The sequence below is a fragment of the Mustela erminea genome, chromosome 10 (assembly GCF_009829155.1).
Source record: "Mustela erminea isolate mMusErm1 chromosome 10, mMusErm1.Pri, whole genome shotgun sequence".
Classification (NCBI taxonomy): domain Eukaryota; kingdom Metazoa; phylum Chordata; class Mammalia; order Carnivora; family Mustelidae; genus Mustela; species Mustela erminea.
This window is the reverse complement of record NC_045623.1, coordinates 56,190,437-56,210,563: the sequence shown is the minus strand read 5'-3', so window position 1 is coordinate 56,210,563 and position 20,127 is coordinate 56,190,437. Positions and strand designations below refer to the sequence as shown.

The 20,127-nt window shown below is 39.5% G+C and overlaps 1 long non-coding RNA gene across 2 annotated transcripts; it reads left to right on the top strand.

Annotated features, from left to right (window-relative positions):
• The first annotated feature begins 493 nt into the window (after window positions 1-493).
• LOC116567843 lies at window positions 494-14,894 on the top strand. 2 transcript variants are annotated; one of them, XR_004276381.1, is made up of 3 exons: window positions 494-944; window positions 7,768-7,824; window positions 14,328-14,894. It is a non-coding gene; the product is annotated as an uncharacterized LOC116567843 (long non-coding RNA). The 2 variants fall into 2 exon arrangements; XR_004276380.1 differs by lacking the exon at window positions 14,328-14,894 and adding an exon at window positions 11,944-13,330.
• The last annotated feature ends 5,233 nt before the right edge of the window (window positions 14,895-20,127 follow it).

The window sequence follows — 20,127 nt, the reverse complement described above, 5'->3', positions numbered from 1 at the left end:
AGAATGAAATATTGCCATTTGCAACAGCATGGACCTAGAAAGTATAATGGTAAGCAAAATAAGTCAGAAAAAAACAAATACCACACCATCTCACTCATATATGGAATTTAAGAAACAAAACAAATGAACAAAGGAAAAAAGAGACTAACCAAAGAACAGACTCTTAACTATAGGGAATAAGCAGATGGTTACAAAAGTGGACGTGGGTTGGGCGATGAGTGAACTAGGTGAACATATTAAGAGCACACTTACTTTTTTTTTTTTTTTTAAGATTTTATTTATTTATTTGCCAGAGAGAAAAAGAGTGCAAGCGAGCACAAGCAGGGGGAGTGGCAGGCAGAGGGAGAGGCAGGCCCTCCGCTGAGCAGGGAGCCCAATGCAAACTCGATCTTAGGACCTTGGGATCATGACCTGAGCCAGAGCAGATGCTTAACTGACTGAGCCACTCAGGTGCCCCAAGAGAACACTTACCTTGATGAGCACCAAGTAATGTACAGAATTGTTGAATCACTACATTGTATACCTGAAACTAGTATAATACTATGTTAACTGCCCTGGAATTGAAATATAAATAAATAGGAAGTAAAGGAAGGTGATAAGAATCAACTATGTTTCAGGGATCAGCTGCAGTGCCAGAAGCTATAGTTTGTCCCACCATCCTTCTTCAGCTTGTAAGTTTTTCCCAGGGAAAAGACTGACTAGAATTCTGCACGAGTTCTTCCCACATAAGGTAAATTTATTATATGAAGCAAATGTATTCCAGCAGCGCAAGAGATGGATTGTAGTGGCTGCTGTGTTTTCCTCTCCAGACTGTTCTTGAGAACCAGGAGCACCAACCTCTTCCATCTGAGTCCAACCCTAGGACCAGCTATTGGAGAAAGAAAACCAACTCACCTGACTACACTTCTACCATGGAAGAGACCTACATCCCATGACCAATCAATGTAGGTGATACAAAGCCCTCTCCCCTTGCCTCAGTTAGGGATATCTCAAAAGGGTCAACCCAGCTTCAGAGTTCCTTGTGAAATTTTCTTAGGCATCTTGGGCACCTGTATTGCCTTTCTTCTCTCCCAGTTGTCCAGTCCTGCTTCTTTCACTCCCTTGGAGTTGGTCTTCTGTGGAGCACTTCCAAATAAGCCATTGGGATGCAGATCTCCATCTGGAAATCTGTTTCCTGGGAAGCCCAACCTTTGACACACAATGAAGAGACCTGAGGCTACATAAATGTACTTTGGCTTATCTCAGTCTTCTCTCTGACGCATGAGTTTAAATCAAATGGCAGGAATGGTACGTTGAAGAAAAGAAACTAGAGATAGCATAGGGAAAAGATGAGAGGATTAGAACCTTGTAGTAAGAGCAAAACACAGGTCAGCGGACATAATCCATAATGGGCCAAGCAGTACTCTGAGCCTTATAAAGAGAGAAAGATGGAGGTCATCCAGGAAATTATTGAGGGGACTGGAAGAGAGTAACAGTGAGCCGCTCTATGGACCAGCTTGTGGAAGAAGGAAATTCCTAGGTTAACTTCACACCAAAACTGAATGCACAGTTGCTAATCAGCCTCTAGGGTCTCAGTGGGTTTTTATTTCCTGCGAGTCTGCCTATTTTTGCAGTGTGAAGGATTCTGGATTATCTTGGTGGGAGGATTTTGGGTCCATCCTACAAAGGTAAGTGTAGGGAGGAAAGGCAGCTGGTGGGGAAGTGAGTAGATGGAATTTTTAGTTTCTGTTTTGTTTGTACAAGTTAGGATGACTTAACCCTTCCTAATATCATACATTCTTGGGTTCATTGTATTCAGAGTGAATTTTGAACAAATCACTTAATGTCTAAGATCTTTTGTTTCTATGTCTGTTGAAGTGGTAAGAAACATCTCTTAGTTTACTTTCTTCATTATCTATGTTCAAGTGTTTAATAGTTAAAGGAAGCCATCACATGTAAAACTAACTGCTTTATAAATAAAGCCCTGAATCAAACGATTTAGGTTTGGAAGGGAACATCTAGCCCACTCTCTCATGCAGTGGAGATATCCTTTCTGTGGCCTGCCTGACAAAGATTTATTTGGCTTCCCCTTTAATAGTCTGAGCGCTGACAACCCAGTACATCCTAGACAGACTTGTTGTCATATGACTCTAGAGCAATGATACGTGAGCGTTAATCCTAGGACCACTGGCACTAGGCCGAACTGGGCTCTTGTTAGAAAAGAAGGGCCATCTGTACCCCAATGTTCATAGCAGCAATGGGGTCAGTCGCCAAACTGTGAAAAGAACCAAGATGCCCTTCAATGGACGAATGGATAAGGAAGATGTGGTCCATATACACTATGGAGTATTATGCCTCCATCAGAAAGGATGAATACCCAACTTTTGTAGCAACATGGATGGGACTGGAAGAGATTATGCTGAGTGAAATCAGTCAAGCAGACAGAGTCAGTTATCATATGGTTTCACTTACTTGTGGAGCATAAGGAATAACACAGAGGACATGGGGAGATGGAGAGAAGGGAGTTGGGGGAAATTGGAGGGGGAGACGAACCATGAGAGACTGTGGACTCTGAGAAACAAACTGAGGGTTTTGGAGGGAAGGGGGGTGGGAGGTTGGGTGAGCCTGGTCGTGGGTATTATGGAGGGCACATATTGCATGGAGCACTGGGTGTGGTGCATAAACAATGAATTCTGGAACACTGAAAAGAAATGAAAAAATAATAAAAAATGGGAAAAAAATAAAAGTAAAACTAACCCCCACCCCCACCCCCCACAAAAGAAATGAAAAATCTCTGGCCCTATGCCAAGCCTGAATCAGAATCTACCTTTAACAGGCTCTCCCAGTAATTCGCATGCATATTACAATTTGAGAAGTATGCTTCTATACCTTTTTTTCAAAAAATTATTATTCTTATAGTATTGATCTGAAAGCTTACTTTTATAGTAGCTACTCATTAGTCTCCATTTAGTTTCTTGCAATTTTATAGAAGTCTAGGATCTTACTTACTGCACATGAGAACTGTTCAAATCTTTGAAGGCAGAATCCAGGTTTGTTGGCTGGACTCTTTCTGAACTGTTTGAGGCTGGAAACTTTCCTGTCCTGAGCTTTCCCGTGGTCCCTTTGTTCTGTCGGATTGTTTTTTGTTTTTTATTTTTAAAGATTTATTTATTTATTTGAGAGAGAGAGAGAGAGAGAGAGAGAGCGCGCGCATGAGTGGGAGAGGCAGAAGGAGAGGGAGAAAGAACCTGTAGCTAAACGAGGAGCCAGACATGGGGCTCAGTCTCACAACCCAGAGATCAAGACCCTGAACCTAACCCGAGAATTGGGCCCTTAACCTACTGTGCCATCCAGGTGTCTCTCCATAGGATTGTTTTAATAAGAATATCAGGGTCTGCCAACTGAGGGATTTATGAAAGGAAAGACAGGCTGCCTCATCCTTTTGCCTGTGGAATGGAAATGAACAAGATAGAACATTTGAGCTGATTGTTTATACACTCAAGCCTTAGGGCATATAAACAGGATGCAACCACTTATCTCCCCTTTATTGATTGTTTCCTACAGATTGTGGCATTCTCCTAAATTTGCTATCTTCTCAGGGATAGTTCTTTAAACTCAGTCTTCTCTTTTCTAAACTAAAAATACCCTCTTCGTTCAACTGCCTCTTGCATGGTTGGATTGGAATGTAAATGTTTTGAGAGAAGGGGATGAAGTCTTAGTAGAATATTTTGTTTTTAATGTCAGGTTAGGTTAGTGCTTAGTGCATAATATGCTTTTAATAAGTAATTTTTGAATACACAAATGATTTAATGGGGGACATGGTTGTAAGATCTTGGTTGTCATCTTTTGAAAATTTATTAGTGTGTCACTATCTCGGACAAAATGTGACATCATGGATTAGACAGAATATTCCATGTGTCATATGACTATTGTAGAGCAGTGGTAGGATTAATTTCCCTAATTTAGACTTTGTGCTTAGATGAACTCAGCCTGATCACGACAAAAGAGACCAACGACCCCCAGCACGATGGTTGTTTGGGAGTTTTGGAAAGTCAAAGTCAATTCAGTTGATCAGCAAGGTGGAATTTGCTTTAAATGACATTTTTAGAGTTTTTTTTCCTTTTGGATCTGAGGGGCTTTCCAAGGTTAGGGAGGCCCTTATGGCTAAAGAACTGTGGTCTTTCCTCATCCCTCCCTTCCATCATTCTTTGCTTCTTGATGCCTCTAGCTGCATCTGAAGCCACTTTCCTCGCCTGAAATCACTTTTTGTCTAAGCTTCACTATGAAAAAGACTGTGGCTGGAGTATTTAATGCAGAGTAGATGGATAAGCATAATGATCCAAGAAAGATGGTAGTGAAATATGACATTTTCTGGTGTTGGATATAATAATAATGGGTAGAAACAGAGGAATGAGAAAAACAGGCTGGCTCCTTTGCCATGGCAACAATGAGTGCATTTATTATATAAACAGAAGGAGGAAAGGCAATTATTCGGTCCCTGTGCTTTTCTTTTCTAATCCTCCAGTTCTCCTGTTTCTAGTTCAGATTCTCAAAAGATGGCAGCCAGTTATCTTGCCATGATGTTGAGCATTTCCTTAAATGCCTGCGATGTACGGGAATACACTTGACTTCCCAATATTTTATTATTAAAAGTAAATCAAAGATTTCTTTCTAAGCTCATCAAAGGGTAGCTTGTGTTCTATTTCATCAAGCCTAGAAGAATGCCCTTTTAAAAAGTTTGTATGTATTTTGATACAATAAACTTACAAACGGGAATCAAGGTACCATTTTCTTTCCAATTCAGTATCATTAGAAAATTGTCTGATTCATTCATGTGTGTCTCAAGGATAAGTGGTCGTCAGTGAGTGTCTGACAGAGAAACACTAAGTGATTCTAGTTTAAAAGGAAAATCAATGTGCACTGAGTAGCAGTGCTTCAAAGGTAGTTCAAAAAGCTACTTTTCTTCCCTATGTCAAAATGCACCTGATGTCCTCAGGTACCAGGGGGAAAAGAAAAGCTACCAAGTGCTTATGATAGTGAAACAGTGTGTTTTAGGGACCAGAAAAGATGGGAAAATAGATGGCTAATGAACTGCAGTCCATGCAGTGGATTTCCCAAAGAGCATTGCTGTGTTTTCACAATATTCTTCCCTTTTTGGAGGAAGTTGTGCAAAATTGCAAAGAGCGCAGTCTCATTTCATACATTTTCCTAATAATGTCTGGAATTTACAACATGAGCTATAGGGTAGATAAGTTAATGAGACAAGAGAGATAAGAACCTAAAATATACCAAATTTCTGGATACAAATATCAGCCCCACCATTTATTAGCTTTGTGTGACTTGGGGTGAGATACCTAGTGTCTCTGAGTCAGAGTTTCCACAGGTATACAATTAGAACTGTAAGTTTTACCAGAGAGAGGAATTGTCAGAATTCATGCAATTGACCCATATAATGCAGCCACCAGAGGACCTGGTACGTGACAGGGCTTCAAAAATAGGAGCCGTATTTCCATTCTTGTTGTCATTTTAGTTCAGATCCTCAGAATGTCTCCTCTGGGCATTCTAGTAGCTTCCAGTTTTCCTTGTCTATCGTCTTCCCGTTTATGCATTTTGCTTACTCACTAGTATTTATATAACATTTTCCACACAACCTTCTTAACTTATACTTAATGTTGTGCCATATCCCACTTCCTAGAGAAAAGCTCAAACTTCTTATCATAGCATTCAAGGACATTTGTGATAGGACTCCAGATAGAATCTCCTCTATAAAGACCTTGTGTTCTCTTGGCCATGTCCTCTACATGTCCTGAATCTTTTTCTCTCCATAATTTCACTCACTTCTCCCCCTTTAACTGCAATACCTTCCATTTCTGCATATTAAAAACCCTATTTGGGCTTTAAATTTCACCATCAATGCCATGTCCTTCATGAACTGTTCCTTAATCCTTTAGACAGAAGTGATCTCTACTGACACTGCTTAACAATTCCTTAGAACGTTAATAGTAAATGCCTATGCACCTGTGTAATGCTGAACTCAGTGGATACTTACAATCTGGATATTATCTAACCTGTCTAGAGTAGTTGACAATACTAACGACTCTCCATCCATTGCCTTCCTTTGATGTCGAAAGGGTGAATTTCTTACTTCCTCTCTGACTTTGCCTTCTTAGTCTCCTCGGTGGATGTATTAGTTTCCTAGAGTTGCCTGGAAAATGTACCACAAACTGGATGACTTAAAACAACTTAAATTTATTATTTCTGGAAGCTAGAAGTCAAAATCAAGATGTTGGCAGGTCTGTGCTCCATTTGCAGCTTCTAGGGAAGGGTCCTTTCCTGCTTTGCCCAGCTTCTGGTAGCCTCAGTCATTCCTTGGCCTATGGCGACGTAACTCCAATGTTGGCCTCAGACTTCACATGGACATCTTCTCTGTCTGTGATACTCTCTTCCTGGTGCCTCTGCTTTCTCTTCTTAAAATGACCCCAATCATGGTGGATTAAGCCCCATCCTAATTGACAATGACCACATATTTATTTGATTTTATCTGCAAAGACCCTATTTTCAAATAAGGTTACAGGTATCAGGTTTTAGGAAACAGCTTTCTAGGGAAAACTATTTAACCCATAACACTGGAGCTCCCACCTTTTGCCTCTTTTTTAAATATTATGTTTCTTCAGAGTAATTTCCCAGGTTTTCTTCTCTCAGAAGTCACTTAAATAATGTCCAAAATTAAAGAAGTTGGTAGTAATGAATATGGTGACTCACAAAACACAAGAATCCAAGTAGGATGCTCGAGCTATAGTCTTCGGATATATTTTCCTAGACTATAGCTTTCCTAGACTTAGATTTTCCTTCTGAATCAGAACTGAGATGTAGTCTTTAAAAAAATTCAATGGATGTTATTTTTTATTTTTATTTTATTATTAAAAAAAAATTTTTTTAAAGATTTTATTTGTTTATTTGACAGACAGAGATCACAAGTAGGCAGAGAGGCAGGCAGAGAGAGAGGGAGGAAGCAGGCTCCCTGCCGAGCAGAGAGCCCTATGCGGGGGCTCGATCCCAGGACCCTGAGACCATGACCTGAGCCGAAGGCAGAGGCTTTAACCCACTGAGCCACCCAGGTGCCCCTGGATGTTATTTTTTTTTAAAAAGAAGAGATTTTAATAAGGCAACATTAAAAATGTGGAAGTTCTATGAGATAGATATGCAGTGTTCCTCGTCTTTTTCTCCTTCATATATAAAACAAGAAATGATTGCCCACTGGAAGCATAATTGATGTGGACTGAATTTTGTCCCCTCCAACATTGGTATGTTGAAGACCTAACTCCCAGTACCGCAGAACGTGATTATGTTTGGATATTGCCTTCAAAGAGGTGATCAAGTTAAAATGAAACCATCCAGGTGGGCCCTAATCTAATTTAACTGGTGTCCTTATAAGAAGAAATATTTATACATACAGAGCCACCACCCAGCATGAAGTGAATACAGAGAAGATTGGAGAGATGGAGATGGGGTTGGATAAAGAGGAGAGGGAGGGGGAGAGAGAGGAGAAGAAAAAGATTGGAGGAGCAGAGGGAAGAAAGACAATTTGTTGATATCATTTGTGCAGCTGAGACTCAACTACCCTTGCACACTTCAACTACATAAGCCAGTAAATACCACCCCTCCTTTCCTGCTCCCACCCTTTTTTCCCTTAAGCTGATTTGGAATTCTGTTAACTTGCAGCAAAGCATCTGACTAACCCATCCTTCTTACCCACTTTGGGTTTTTTTGTTTATATCTCCCATTTAGGTGCCATTTCAGAGAACATCTTTAACAGTATGAACATGTATCTGACCTCTCACAAAGGTAAGTAGGGGAAATAGTGAAGTTCCAAGATTTGTCACCAGATTTATCTCTGATTTATTTATCCACAAGAATTCCCGACTGCTGTTTATATGATCAGTGTCTTGAACTATGAGTAGTCTTGAGATGGAGAACACACTGAAGTCTCTTTTTGCAGCCCTCATGATAGACATTCATCTTATCCCTAACTGACTCTCCTCAAACCATTAAGAGTAGAGCATCAAGTCCCTAAACTTTATTGTACATTGGAATCATCTGGGAAGCTCTTAAAAAAAATCCCTAAGTCATACACCTACTTTGCAAGACAGTTTGGTGGTTTCTTATAAAGCTAAATATAATCTATTGTATGATCCAGAAATTCCTAGTTGATTTGAAAACTTATGTCCACCCAAAACCCTCCATGTGAAAATTCGTAGCAGCTTTCCTCATAATCAGCAAAATCTGGAAACAACCATATGTCCTCCAATAGATGAATAGATAAACAAATCATGGTTACATACATAGAGTGAAATGCTATTTAGCAGTAAAAAAGAATGAGGTATCAAACAAGATACAGATGAATGATAATTGATATTTCTAGGTGGAAGTAGCCAGTCTGAAAGGCTATCTCCTGGGGCGCCTGGGTGGCTCAGTGGGTTAAGCTGCTGCCTTCGGCTCAGGTCATGATCTCAGGGTCCTGGGATGGAGTCCCACATCGGGCTCTCTTGCTCAGCAGGGAGCCTGCTTTCCTCCCTCTCTCTCTGCCTGCCTCTCTGTCTACTCGTGATCTCTTCAAATAAATAAATACAAATCTTAAAAAAAAAAAAAAGGAAGGCTATCTCCTATATGCCTTTATAGGACACTCTCGAAAGACAAAACTATAAAGACAATAAATAAATTAGTCATTATCGAAGTTTCAGGGGCAGAAAGTTGAATAAATGAAGTATCAAGAGCATAATGGTGGTGAAAACTTCAGTATGATTCTGTAATGTTGTAACAATGCATTCGTCAAAACCCACAGAACTCTACAACATGAAGAGTGGGCTATAATGCAAATTAAAAGAAATCATTTAGGAGGTCAAGGGTTCCCAGGATGGAATACAGAATACAACAAAACAATCTAACTATGTTACAAATGTATGAAAAAACCTCACTGCCAGAACTAGGGGAAAAGTTGGCTGACCTAATGAGCCGTGACTAGAAGACCAAAGGAAAAAGGGATTGTACATAAGCACTCTATTCTATAAAGTTTCCTATGGGGGCATGGGTTAACTGTTCTGAAATAAGTATACATGTATACCAGAATTAATAATTAAGTAAATGGCTTTTAGGAGCCTACAGGTAAGCAAGTGCAGAGGCAGGAATGATCCCTATGGTAATGGATAAGAGAGATATTATTATGAACCCTATTATATATATCTTTACCTGTAGAAATATTTATAGGTATGGGTCTATTCAGGGATTAGCTATATGCACACTTTTTTTTTTTTTTTTTTTGCTCTGGCAACCCAAAGGACCTAGAAAGAAGGATACATGCAAACACCCATTTATTTGTTTCTAATACTATTGTCCAATAAAAGGAATCAGGAATCCTTCAAGAAATAGCTGACTGTATAGGAAATATAAAAGACGTGCCTGGAGCATTTTATAGTGCCAAAGAATATGGAAGTGCCAAAAACAAACAAGGAACACTTTGCAATGACGGAGCAATGTGAACAACAAAATGAAGTAGCATTGGATCATAGCCCAGGATATAAATCTCTATGAATCCCCATTGATATAAATAAATGATTGAATTAATAAATAATTGTGGGAGAAACAAATTTCCCATGCAGAACTCCAAATAATTTTTGTAGATCCTTTGTCTTCAAGGAGGAGGAGCACACCTTCCTTAAGTGAGGCCTGCATATGTGACTTCCTCCCAGAGTACAGAGTGGAAAGGGGGGAAAAAAAAATAAAGCAACCTTACAGTGAAGAAACCTGGTAAACACTGTGTCTTCCTGGTGATCAAGGTCAACATTAACAGTGATAAATCTATTGATAGTATATACTCTTGACATGGTGTGATGAGAGTAGCACTTTCCTTCTGTGGTCCTCCTCCCCACAGAACGTAGAACCAGAGTTTCATCATTAGAAAAATATTTGACAGATCTAAATTGAGAGATGCTGTATGAGACACCTGACCACTATTCTTCATTACCACCAAGGCCATCCAAAACAAGAAGATTCTGAGAAATTATTGCAGCTAAGAGAAGCCATGCTGACTGAAATGTAATATGGTATCCTGGGTGGGATTCAGGAATAGAAAAGGGACAGAAGTTAAAGACTAATGAAATCTGAATAAAGCATAGACTTTAGTTTAAAATTATGTAGCAGTATTTCAAGATTGGTTCATTGGTGGTGACCAATGCACCATACTAAAGTAAGATGTTAATAATAGGGGAGATCCAGAAGATATATGGGAACTCTATTATCTTTATGGCTTTTCTTTAAATCTAAAACTTCTAAAATAAAAAGTTATTAGAAAATTCCTTTGTCAAGTTGCACCTCTACCAATGAAATCAGTATTTCTGGGGTATAAGCCAGGCACATCATGGTTTTTTTCCTAGAGATCCCAGATGATATCAATATACAGCAGAAGTCTGGGGACCTCTGGCGTTGGAGAAGTCTCTGAGGCTGGAGGCTGTTATGTTTTGGCCTTAGTTCACTCAAAATGTTCTGAACTAAATAAAAATGTTGAATGTTGCTTCCATTTTATACCTATGTGAAGTTGAATTTTTAATAACGAGTGTGATAAAAATAAAGTACTGGAACGAGTTGCCCATTGGAACACCACTTGATGTTACACTATTAGATACTGAGGCACTAAATGACCAATGTATCAAGCATGTAATCACAAGGCCTATCATATCTTAAAATAAAATTTCCCTTGTAATTTTCCCGCAATTGAAGTGAAAAATGACACTCACATGTACACCCTTTCCCCTCTCTCGGCCCTGGCCCCCTCACCAGAGTATGTCACTATGCTCTACTGGACCCACAGCCCAATCCATCTTTTACCCTTTTTGACCCGTTCTGTGCCCCGAAGGCTGTCTGTGGACTGCGACGCCTGGGCCCTCTTGCCCTTCTTTCCCGCTGAGTTCAGGCAGCACGGAGAAGATAGATGTCCTTTTAGCTCCACTCTCTCCGTTCCTCATTGTGGCGGGCCGTGGCTGCCTTTGTCCCAGATCCAGCTCCTGTTGTCTCCTGTTCTCGCTTGGCTCTGGAAACTGTGCCCTTTCCTCACCCCTTCAGCCCCCAGAGAAGTAATTGCTTCCTGCTGTGGCTATTTCTGGGTAACTCATATCCCCTGTTGGAGTTTTAAAAATTCTGCCCACACCTCTGTAAATAGTCACTTCACTGAAATCTTTTTTTTTTTTTTTTTGTGGAAATATTTTTGATTTAACCCTTTTGAGGGTGCCGTCTGCTTCTTGTCAAGAGTTCTGACTGATAGATTCAGCGTATAGTGGCCAACCCTCTCTCTTCTTGAGAGCGATGACCAGCCACCACCCTCTCCAGCCACCTTTTTTTTTTTTTAACTTGTCATAATGTACGACTTACTTCCTTGGCCTTAAAAACCTCCTTTGTGAAGTGTGTAAACCTGGCAATTCACAGACCTGTACCCCTGGGGATAAAAATACAGTATATGTTTTAAAAAACGAAAAACAAACAAACAAACAAAAAACAAAAACAAAAAAACCCCTTTGTTTTGTAAAATGATGCTGATGGTGGAGAGCACTATTTTCCCCAAATCCTTTCTTGGCAAAAGAAAAAGTTGGCAGACCTGTGCTGGTTCACCACACATTTTTGAAATTTCATTTTTGAAATCCAGAGTCTGGGAATCATTGATCTCAGTGAGTATTTGACTTTGAAACATTAAGGGAATTCAGCTGTAATTCTTCTTGCCACAAGAATCTTACAAATCTGGGGAAAGCGGCCAACGTGGACGCTGTCACGGCAGGCACTCAACTTACTGGGCTTCATTGTTTACATAACAGGGTCTCTCTCCTGGTAAAGAGGGAAATAATATCAGGGGAAAATCGAAGGAACTATAAAAATGAAATGGTTATTTTCTGCATCGTTCACTATTGCATTTCCCTGCAGATCTGCTGGGGGGAAGAGAGAGAGGAAGAGGTTAAGAATGCATCTGGAAGTTTAAGCGAAAAGTTTACAGGATTCCACCATGAAGTTTGAGTGAGAGTGACTAAGAACGCTCATGTTCTCAGATCCGGGAACGTTTGTATTTGCACTAATCCATGTCCTTTTTGTTATAAATAATTGCAGAAGTTCATTTATAGATGAGCTCCATCACTAAGCAACACGCATTGTACATTTGTGTTTGTTGGTGTTTTAAATTCACCGTGTTTTATAATGTCAAGTACAGTCAATTTATAATTGAAACAAAATTTTTGAAGTACCCTGTACTTGGGCAGGGTAGAAAAACACAGGGTACTATTTATCATAGTTATGTCTCCTTGACTTTAAAATTTTTCTTTGTTAGGAATGTAATATCCTCCTATGTTGTATCATATCACATTTAATTTTGACTGCAAAGACACTAAGGCATGATTTTTTTTAATCTTTCATCTATTTAAAAATATATGCTTGTTAATGTTCTCATTATTTTCTTTTTCTGTGGTTAGCTTGAGAAAAGACACATAGCCATCTTTTAAAATTCATTCTTTCCTTTATACACTTTAAAAAAGGAATTTACAAGGGTCAAATAGCTTAGTCATAGGGAGGAACATTTTTTTACACAGTTATAATGCAAACAAAACCTATTGTCCTTATTGCATGGAAGAAGAACCTGTGAACTCAGTAATTTTCTTTCTCTTTACATTTCCACTACTGAAAGACATGAATGGAAACATTAAACCCTGACTTATGTTTTCCTTTATCTGATGGTGGAACCCCGGGATGGAAAACCTGGGAATGGTCAGTCGCCATGTTTCCTACCATGTGGAAAGGTGTAGTAAGAAGGAATGAGACCCACTCATACTGAGAAGCAGAGATAAGAGATGGAGAAGGTTAATGGTGGTTTTAGGGTTCCTGAAGACCAGTTACATGTCTACTCCTTTCGTTATTTAGTTGCTCAAATCTTCCTGATTTCATGAAATAAAAATACCCATTTTTTGCTAAATTATTATATCAGCCATACATAGCTTGAGTTAGCTTAAGTACAAAGAGGGAATTAAGGAAAGATCCTGAGGCAGCTGACAGTACAAAAGGGAGAGCTGATCAATTAATCTTCATGAAGGTAGGAGCAGACTCTCTAGGAGGGACTCGGAGTGGGCCAGGAGGTGGGTACCATTAGGACTCAGTTTTCCCTCATGTGACCCCTGAACCTCCTCTGCCTGGGCATCATGCCCTCTGTGGAGGAATATTTTGATATATTACTTGCTGTGTTTTCCCCAGTACTTTTCATTTATTTATACTCTAACAACTCTTCCATTCGTGGGCATTTTTGTGTCCCTTGTCACAGGAGATGTGATAACAGACTGTGTTCTAAGTCTCAGATGCAGGCTCAATTCAGGCTCTGAAAACTAACAGAGGTGTCTTAAATTAGGAGAAAAGAAGAAAGCCCAGAGGGAAACAAAGAGAGCTAAGTTGAGGCACCAATGAGAAAGAGGCCCCGTCCCTTGTAGATGATTCCATCACTAAGCAACACTGGGCGTCGTTTACCGGTGTTTTAAACTGAATGTGTTTCATAGTTTCAGTTACCAACCTATAGTTGAAAAATGTTTAGAAGTGCCTTATGAAGTTTATATCTGAGGACTGAACCGGATAGGGGAACAGCAGCAGACACTCCCAATGAGTTTGGAGGAAATCTAAGAACGTAGAGGATCAGAGTAGAAAGAGCAGTTGCCCCTATCCTGGACAGAAGGTAGGGATGGAGAGAAGACCGTTGGAGCTCAGCAACTTGGGATAGCCTGAGGCAGCAGGTAGGAATGTCTGTGTGATGAAGGTAGTCACATCTGAAGTAGCTTTGAAGAGTTCCAACTTGACTCATTGAGGGGTGGGAGCAGCAGCATAATTCCCAAGGGTAAAATAGATGTGGTTTTGGGTTGGAAAGCCTCATCAATGTGGCCACAGCCCAGGGCAGTATTTGGAGAATACTCAGTTCACTTCGGAAAGGCACCAGGGTCAAGCCGGGAGAGTCATTGATCCTGAAGTGACCCCTGGCATGGATTCCTGTAGATCAACATCTGAAAAACAGACAGGATGAGGAGTCAGATGTGAAATTCAACAGATGACCAACGATCAGAACCAAGGATCAGCCTACCTTTCTCTCCCACTGTCTACTGCTTAGAAGATAGAAGAAAAGTTAGGGAAAGGAAAGGGGAACCTGAATTCATTGACATTTCTATCAGTTCGTATAACAGGATAGCACAGAAGAAATCAAGTAGAGTTGCATACAAGAAAAATGGCCACACTTTCTGAATACCTGCTTTCGTGGCCTGAAATTCAAATTCTGGCTTCTCCTACAGGCTGTGTTCTTCCCTGTGGCAGAGAACTTGGCTGCTAGTAGCTGCAGTTTGCAATCTCATGGATTCATCCTCGAGGGGAAAAGGCTCTTGGCCCCTTTGACGCCCATCCTTTGGTCCTCTCCTCCCAGCTTCCACTGGAAAAGTCTCAGAGATCCATCTTCACTCTCCTTCTCGTCATGCTCCTACCCCACTGACCAATTACAGAGCCAGGACTGTAAGTTGCTATGATCAATCTAGCTTGGCCACGTGCTAGGTGGCCCCCAGAGCCAAGATGTTGGAACACATCCGAGCTTGGAGTCCGTGGAGCAGTAGTTCCTCCACCAGAGGAAATACTCTGACCAGAAGAAGAGGAAGGGGGGAGCTGGCTGGTAAAATAGTGAGTCTCCTCCACGGTCTGTCTGTCTCGGGTAGCTGTCTGGTGGGACCACCCTAATAAATGTTTCTAGTGTCACGTTGATATGATGAAGGCAAGGAAAATAATTAACAAGATACTGACTGTGTCTTTTATGACCCATCAGTTCAGAACTAGAAACTGGGCTCTGAAAACAAAACAAAACAAAACAAAACCCCAATGACAATAAAAACACAACCTTTTCATTGTATATGTGTAAATTCTATTGCAGCTCAGCTAGAAGATTTGGCTAATAGGTGCTTTTTCCTCTCAAATCTCATTATGTGCCTGCAAAGAAAAAAGTGCTTTATGCTCTGTGAAAATTAGTTTATAGTATGTGTGTGCCAATCCTCAGGATTATTGGAAATACTGGCCACTCTCCTTTAAGGTTCATAGAGACTTAAATCTGAAATGCATTTCTATGAAAACTTCATTTGGCCGCATAATTCTGAAATGATTCTAGCCCACTGTTTATTCATAGCAGCCTTTTCAGGCCAGAGGCATGGAGTAATTGCTCTACATTTATTTTCTTAACTTTACTTCTTTGTTCTTATATTCTTTCAAATGCGAGGAAATAATAATTACTTTGGCTTAAGTAGAAAACCTGGAGAATTTTGTAATCTCTTTTACACTGCGGTACCCATTTCTGATAAAGAGGTAAATAGATAATAGATACAAGAATAGAGCAAGAAGAACTGACAAAATGTAGAAAAGAAATCCCTTGAAGAAAAATTCTATTTTAGTCCATGGTCTGGTACTAATTTTAACCTTGGAGTTAAAGCATACTTATCCTTGGTCCTAAATTGTAAGCAAACAATCCAATTAACTTGCCTTTCAACTCTTAACAGTTTTTTCATCACAGCTGATTTAGCTACTGTGAATTTCATCATGTTATGTAGCTTTTGAGGCAGGCAGGATAATACATTTCATCCACATGTACACCCGTAGCATCCTAAGGGCAGGGAAAAGTGTTCCGGCAGATTAGGGGCCTAAATGAGTTACAAATCAGGGCAGCTGGCCAGTGAGCAACAGCCAACAGTAACTGGGCTGCCCCGGGCCTTAAGGTATATTTCAATGGGTCTAGCTCCCAGGAGTTATTTCCAAAGAACATGTGATCTTACACAGATATTTTCAAATAGCTTTATTACATATATAATTCCTATAAACAATTCTACAGAAATTTAGAATAAAAATCTCTTTCTTGTACACAAATTTCAAGCAGTGCTGTAGGTAAATAATCATTGTGAAGTAATTACTCATAAAATAAAAGTTTTCGCTTTTGTTCTTTTTAATAATAAAGATGGAAAATTAGATAATTTGCTTTTTCTATTTTAGTCCAATGCATATTAATTGAGCAATTCAAGATATGGTGATATACTTTTAGGGACTAGAAAACCAAACATTAATAACATAACATTTGCCCTCAGGGCATTTATTTATTTATTTATTTTTAAAAATTTTATTTATTTGACAGAGAGAAATCACAAGTAGGCAGAGAGGCAGGCAGAGAGAGAGAGAGGGGAGGAAACAGGCTCCCTGGGGAGCAGAGAGCCCAACGTGGGGCTCGATCCCAGGACCTTGGGATCATGACCTGAGCTGAAGGCAGAGGCTTTAACCCACTGAGCCACCCAGGTGCCCCGCCCTCAGGGCATTTATGTAGATATAAGCATAACTAACTATGTCATCATAATATGGACACAACATAAATTTCTAAATGATCGTAGTCCATAGATAACATAGCTCCAACTGGGGAGCTTACAAAGAGGAGTCCATTTAGTTGGACTTGGCATTATTGGCTAAGATTGTGACCAGCAGATAGAGGATGGTGATGGGTGATGGTTGAGGGAGAGATGTTGTAGAATGGAGGAAAAACATTCAGAATGGAACAGCATGTACAAATGCAAGAAGTGGAAAAAAAAAGAAGCAAAGATAAGTTTAGGTAGCTAGGAGTTGTCCTTCATGGTGGAAAGAAACATTGGTCAATTAAATCTCAGACAGTACACTGGGAATGAATTTGAATGCCATAGTGAGTTTAAACTTTAATCCGTAGGCAGTGGAGAACCACAGATATTTCTGAGCAGCCCATAAAATGATGAAGTCTATATCTTAAGAATATTATGTGAAACCTAAAACCCAACAAGGAGTGATATATGGCCATTTGTGTGTGTGGGTAGGTGTTCATGTAATTGTTTTCGAAGCATCCTTTTTTAAAAAATGTAAATTGTAGATATGCTTTTGTTTTTCTCTCCGCATCCCAAGAATACCTTTTTAGAAGAGCATAAGGATTTCCTACAGTATTTTAATATCTAAACTTCCTTATTAGTAGTATTTTTTTTTTCATTTGTAACTTGACGACATAATGTTCACTTTTTCTTTATATATTTGTTCCCTTTGTCTTTCATAAGATTTCTTTATTCACTCAAAAATTATGTATGCAGCAACTTCATTGAGAATATTATATAATGGGTATTATAGAAACTATGTCTTTTGGGGGCACTTGGTGGCTCAGTCAGTTAAGTATCTGCCTGCAGCTCAGGTCATGATCCCAGGGTCCTGGAATTGAGCCCCATATTGGGCTCCAGTTCCGCATGGGGCTCCCTGCTCAGCAGGAAGCCTGCTTCTCCCTCTCCTACTCCCTTTGCTCGTATTCTTCTCTCATTGTCTCTCTCTCTCCGTGTTAAATAAATAAATAAAACCTTAAAAAAAAAAGTGCATTGTCTCTTCCAGGGGTCAGCAAACTATGGCACATGGATGAAATCTAGCCCTCCCTTGCTTATTTTTGTAAATAAAGTTTTATTGGAACACACACACACACAAAGAAAAAAGAAAGAAAGAAAAAAGAAACTATGTCTTCTGGAAATTTTGGATTAAACTCTGGGCCTGGAGATAGCATTTGAATAAGAGGAATTTTGACTATCACACACTTAAGGATGAACTTGCTAGCATTTATGATGGTCATACTTCATTAGTTGATACTAATTATCTTGTTTATTAAATATTTGGAAACTCAGGTTTTCTTTATTTGTTCTTTAGTTTCCTTCCTAAATTTTTTTTTTTTATTTAAAGAGGGAGAGAACAAGAGTGCATGAGTGATGGGGGGAGGGGCAGAGGGAGAGGATCTCAAGCAGACTCCACCCCCAGCGTGGAGCCAACACAGGGCTGATCTTGCCGCCCTGAGATATGACCTGAGCCAAAATTAGAAGTCACACGTTTGACCAACTGAATCACTCAGGTGCCCCTCCTTTCTACATTTTTAAAGTGTTTTTTTTTTCTATTGCTTTTTCCTATTTCATTTAACTTTGAATTGCTAAAACCTTTAGAAAATCATATTTTAAGTGTACCATTTGTATTTAATGTAGAAAAATTTCAATTTAGGCTTTCATTAAATCAGCTTTTACATTATCTGCTCTAAACTTCCCATTGTTTAATGTGTTTCTGGTGTAGGCAGAGGTACTGGCTACCATTTACCCAAGTAAGTTGGCCTACTTATTATCTGTAAATGGCATGTCAAGTGACCCCCAACACCCTCATGTAAAAGGTCTTCTCTTCTAAAGTTTACTTCGGTCTCAGAAACCATTATTTAATGAAGCAGTTATATTGTTTATATGACTAATACAATTTATTATAATAAAATATTGATGATTGTATTGATGAACTGTCTTTTCCTATAGCACCTTTTAGGTTTGCAAATAGAGCTCTCTTATTGTTAGATCCAAATGCCTCTGTATTCATTTCACAAAGCCTCATCACATATACTGAGATTCTGTTTTTGTGACTTCATTAGTTTCCCTTCCGAAACCATGAAAATCAGAGCAATTGTAGCAACAGGGAAATCACAAAATAAAAAAACCAAGTAAAATGGTGTTTTTTAGGACTATGCTAACCAAATCATCTCAAATTACTCTCATGAAATTTTAACATTTGAGTAATCTCCCGTAGTTCTTAGACGATCATAATAATGTCCTTTCACCTCTCAGTGTATTCCCTACCTCTTTGGCATTACTAATGGGGTGTGGAATATAACGTCGGTCAACATCAAGACAACTTTGCTAAATACCCCTATACCCAGAGGCACTAATTGCTCTTGCAGAGGACTGGGACCCTAGACTTAAAGGATTCATATGCAGTTAATCTGAAAATCACAGCAGAGCCTATATGGTCCAAGCTATCAAATTACCTAGTAGTTCTTTGGCTGCTTAACTGAACTAATTAAAATCAAAGCTGCATATGTATGTTTACTTTTTTAAATTTTTATTTATTTATTTATTTTTTAAAGATTTTATTCATTTATTTGACAGATAGAGATCACAAATAGGCAGAGAGACAGGCAGAGGGGGGTGGGGAGCAGGTTCCCTGCTGAGCAGAGAGCCCGATGCTGGGCTCAATCCCAGGACCCTGGGATCAGGACCTGAGCCGAAGGCAGAGGCTTTAACTCACTGAGCCACCCAGGCGCCCCTGCGTATGTACGTTTAAATAAGAATCCACATCAATTAATTTTCCGGTTTCACATTTACTGTTTCATCCCAACTGTCTTGAAAATAAGACACACAGACATACATGTTCTATGTGCTTATTTATTTATTACAATAGAAAATAGATGCAGGCAAAATAAATAAAGGCAATCCTCACTTCTGGAGGAAAAACATTGCTCATGCTCTGTGAATGGTCAGCCAGCTCTCTGTGGATAATAGGTAACGTTTTTATTACAGAACTTGTCATTTACAGCCCAAACCCTCTTCATGGAAATACTCTGAAGTTGCACCTCCAAACCATAGATGTTTTGATATGGTGCAGCCCTAATTACCATCATTCTGATCTAATCTCTTTCCTACCCAGTGTTGTCCTGCAATATTCCTGTTGGCCAGTCCTTTAGTCTCAATTTAAAAAAAATCACCTGATGAAGAACTCATTGTCTCACCTGGTAGCCCATTCCACTTCTAATGACTATGGCAGCTAGCAAGGGATTCCTTTGATTGGGCTTAAATCTGGCTGCCTGTGCTTTCCATTCATTAGTTGGCTTTACAGGGGCTGTATAGAAAAATCTACCACATCTTCTTCTTGATTGTCTTCCCAGTGTTTGAAGTAAACTATCATTCTTGTCTTTCTCCAAAAGCTAATGATTTCCCAGTTCCCTAGGCATGCCTATTAAAACACAGAGTTGTTTCCCCACCTCCAGAGGCTTTTATTCATTAGGTCTACGATGGGCCCCAAGACTTTGTCTGTTTTAGAGTACAAGCTGTGTGGTTTTATCAGCCTATTTTCTGTATGTAGAATTTGGGGGTCCAAAAGCTTTCTTTGTTCTGTACTCTATCCCTTTAAATCCCAAATGGCAGTATTTCTACCAGTATCGAGTTTTTGAGAACCCTAGATGTCCTGTGTATGTTAAAAGGAATTCAGTCCGGAAGAAAA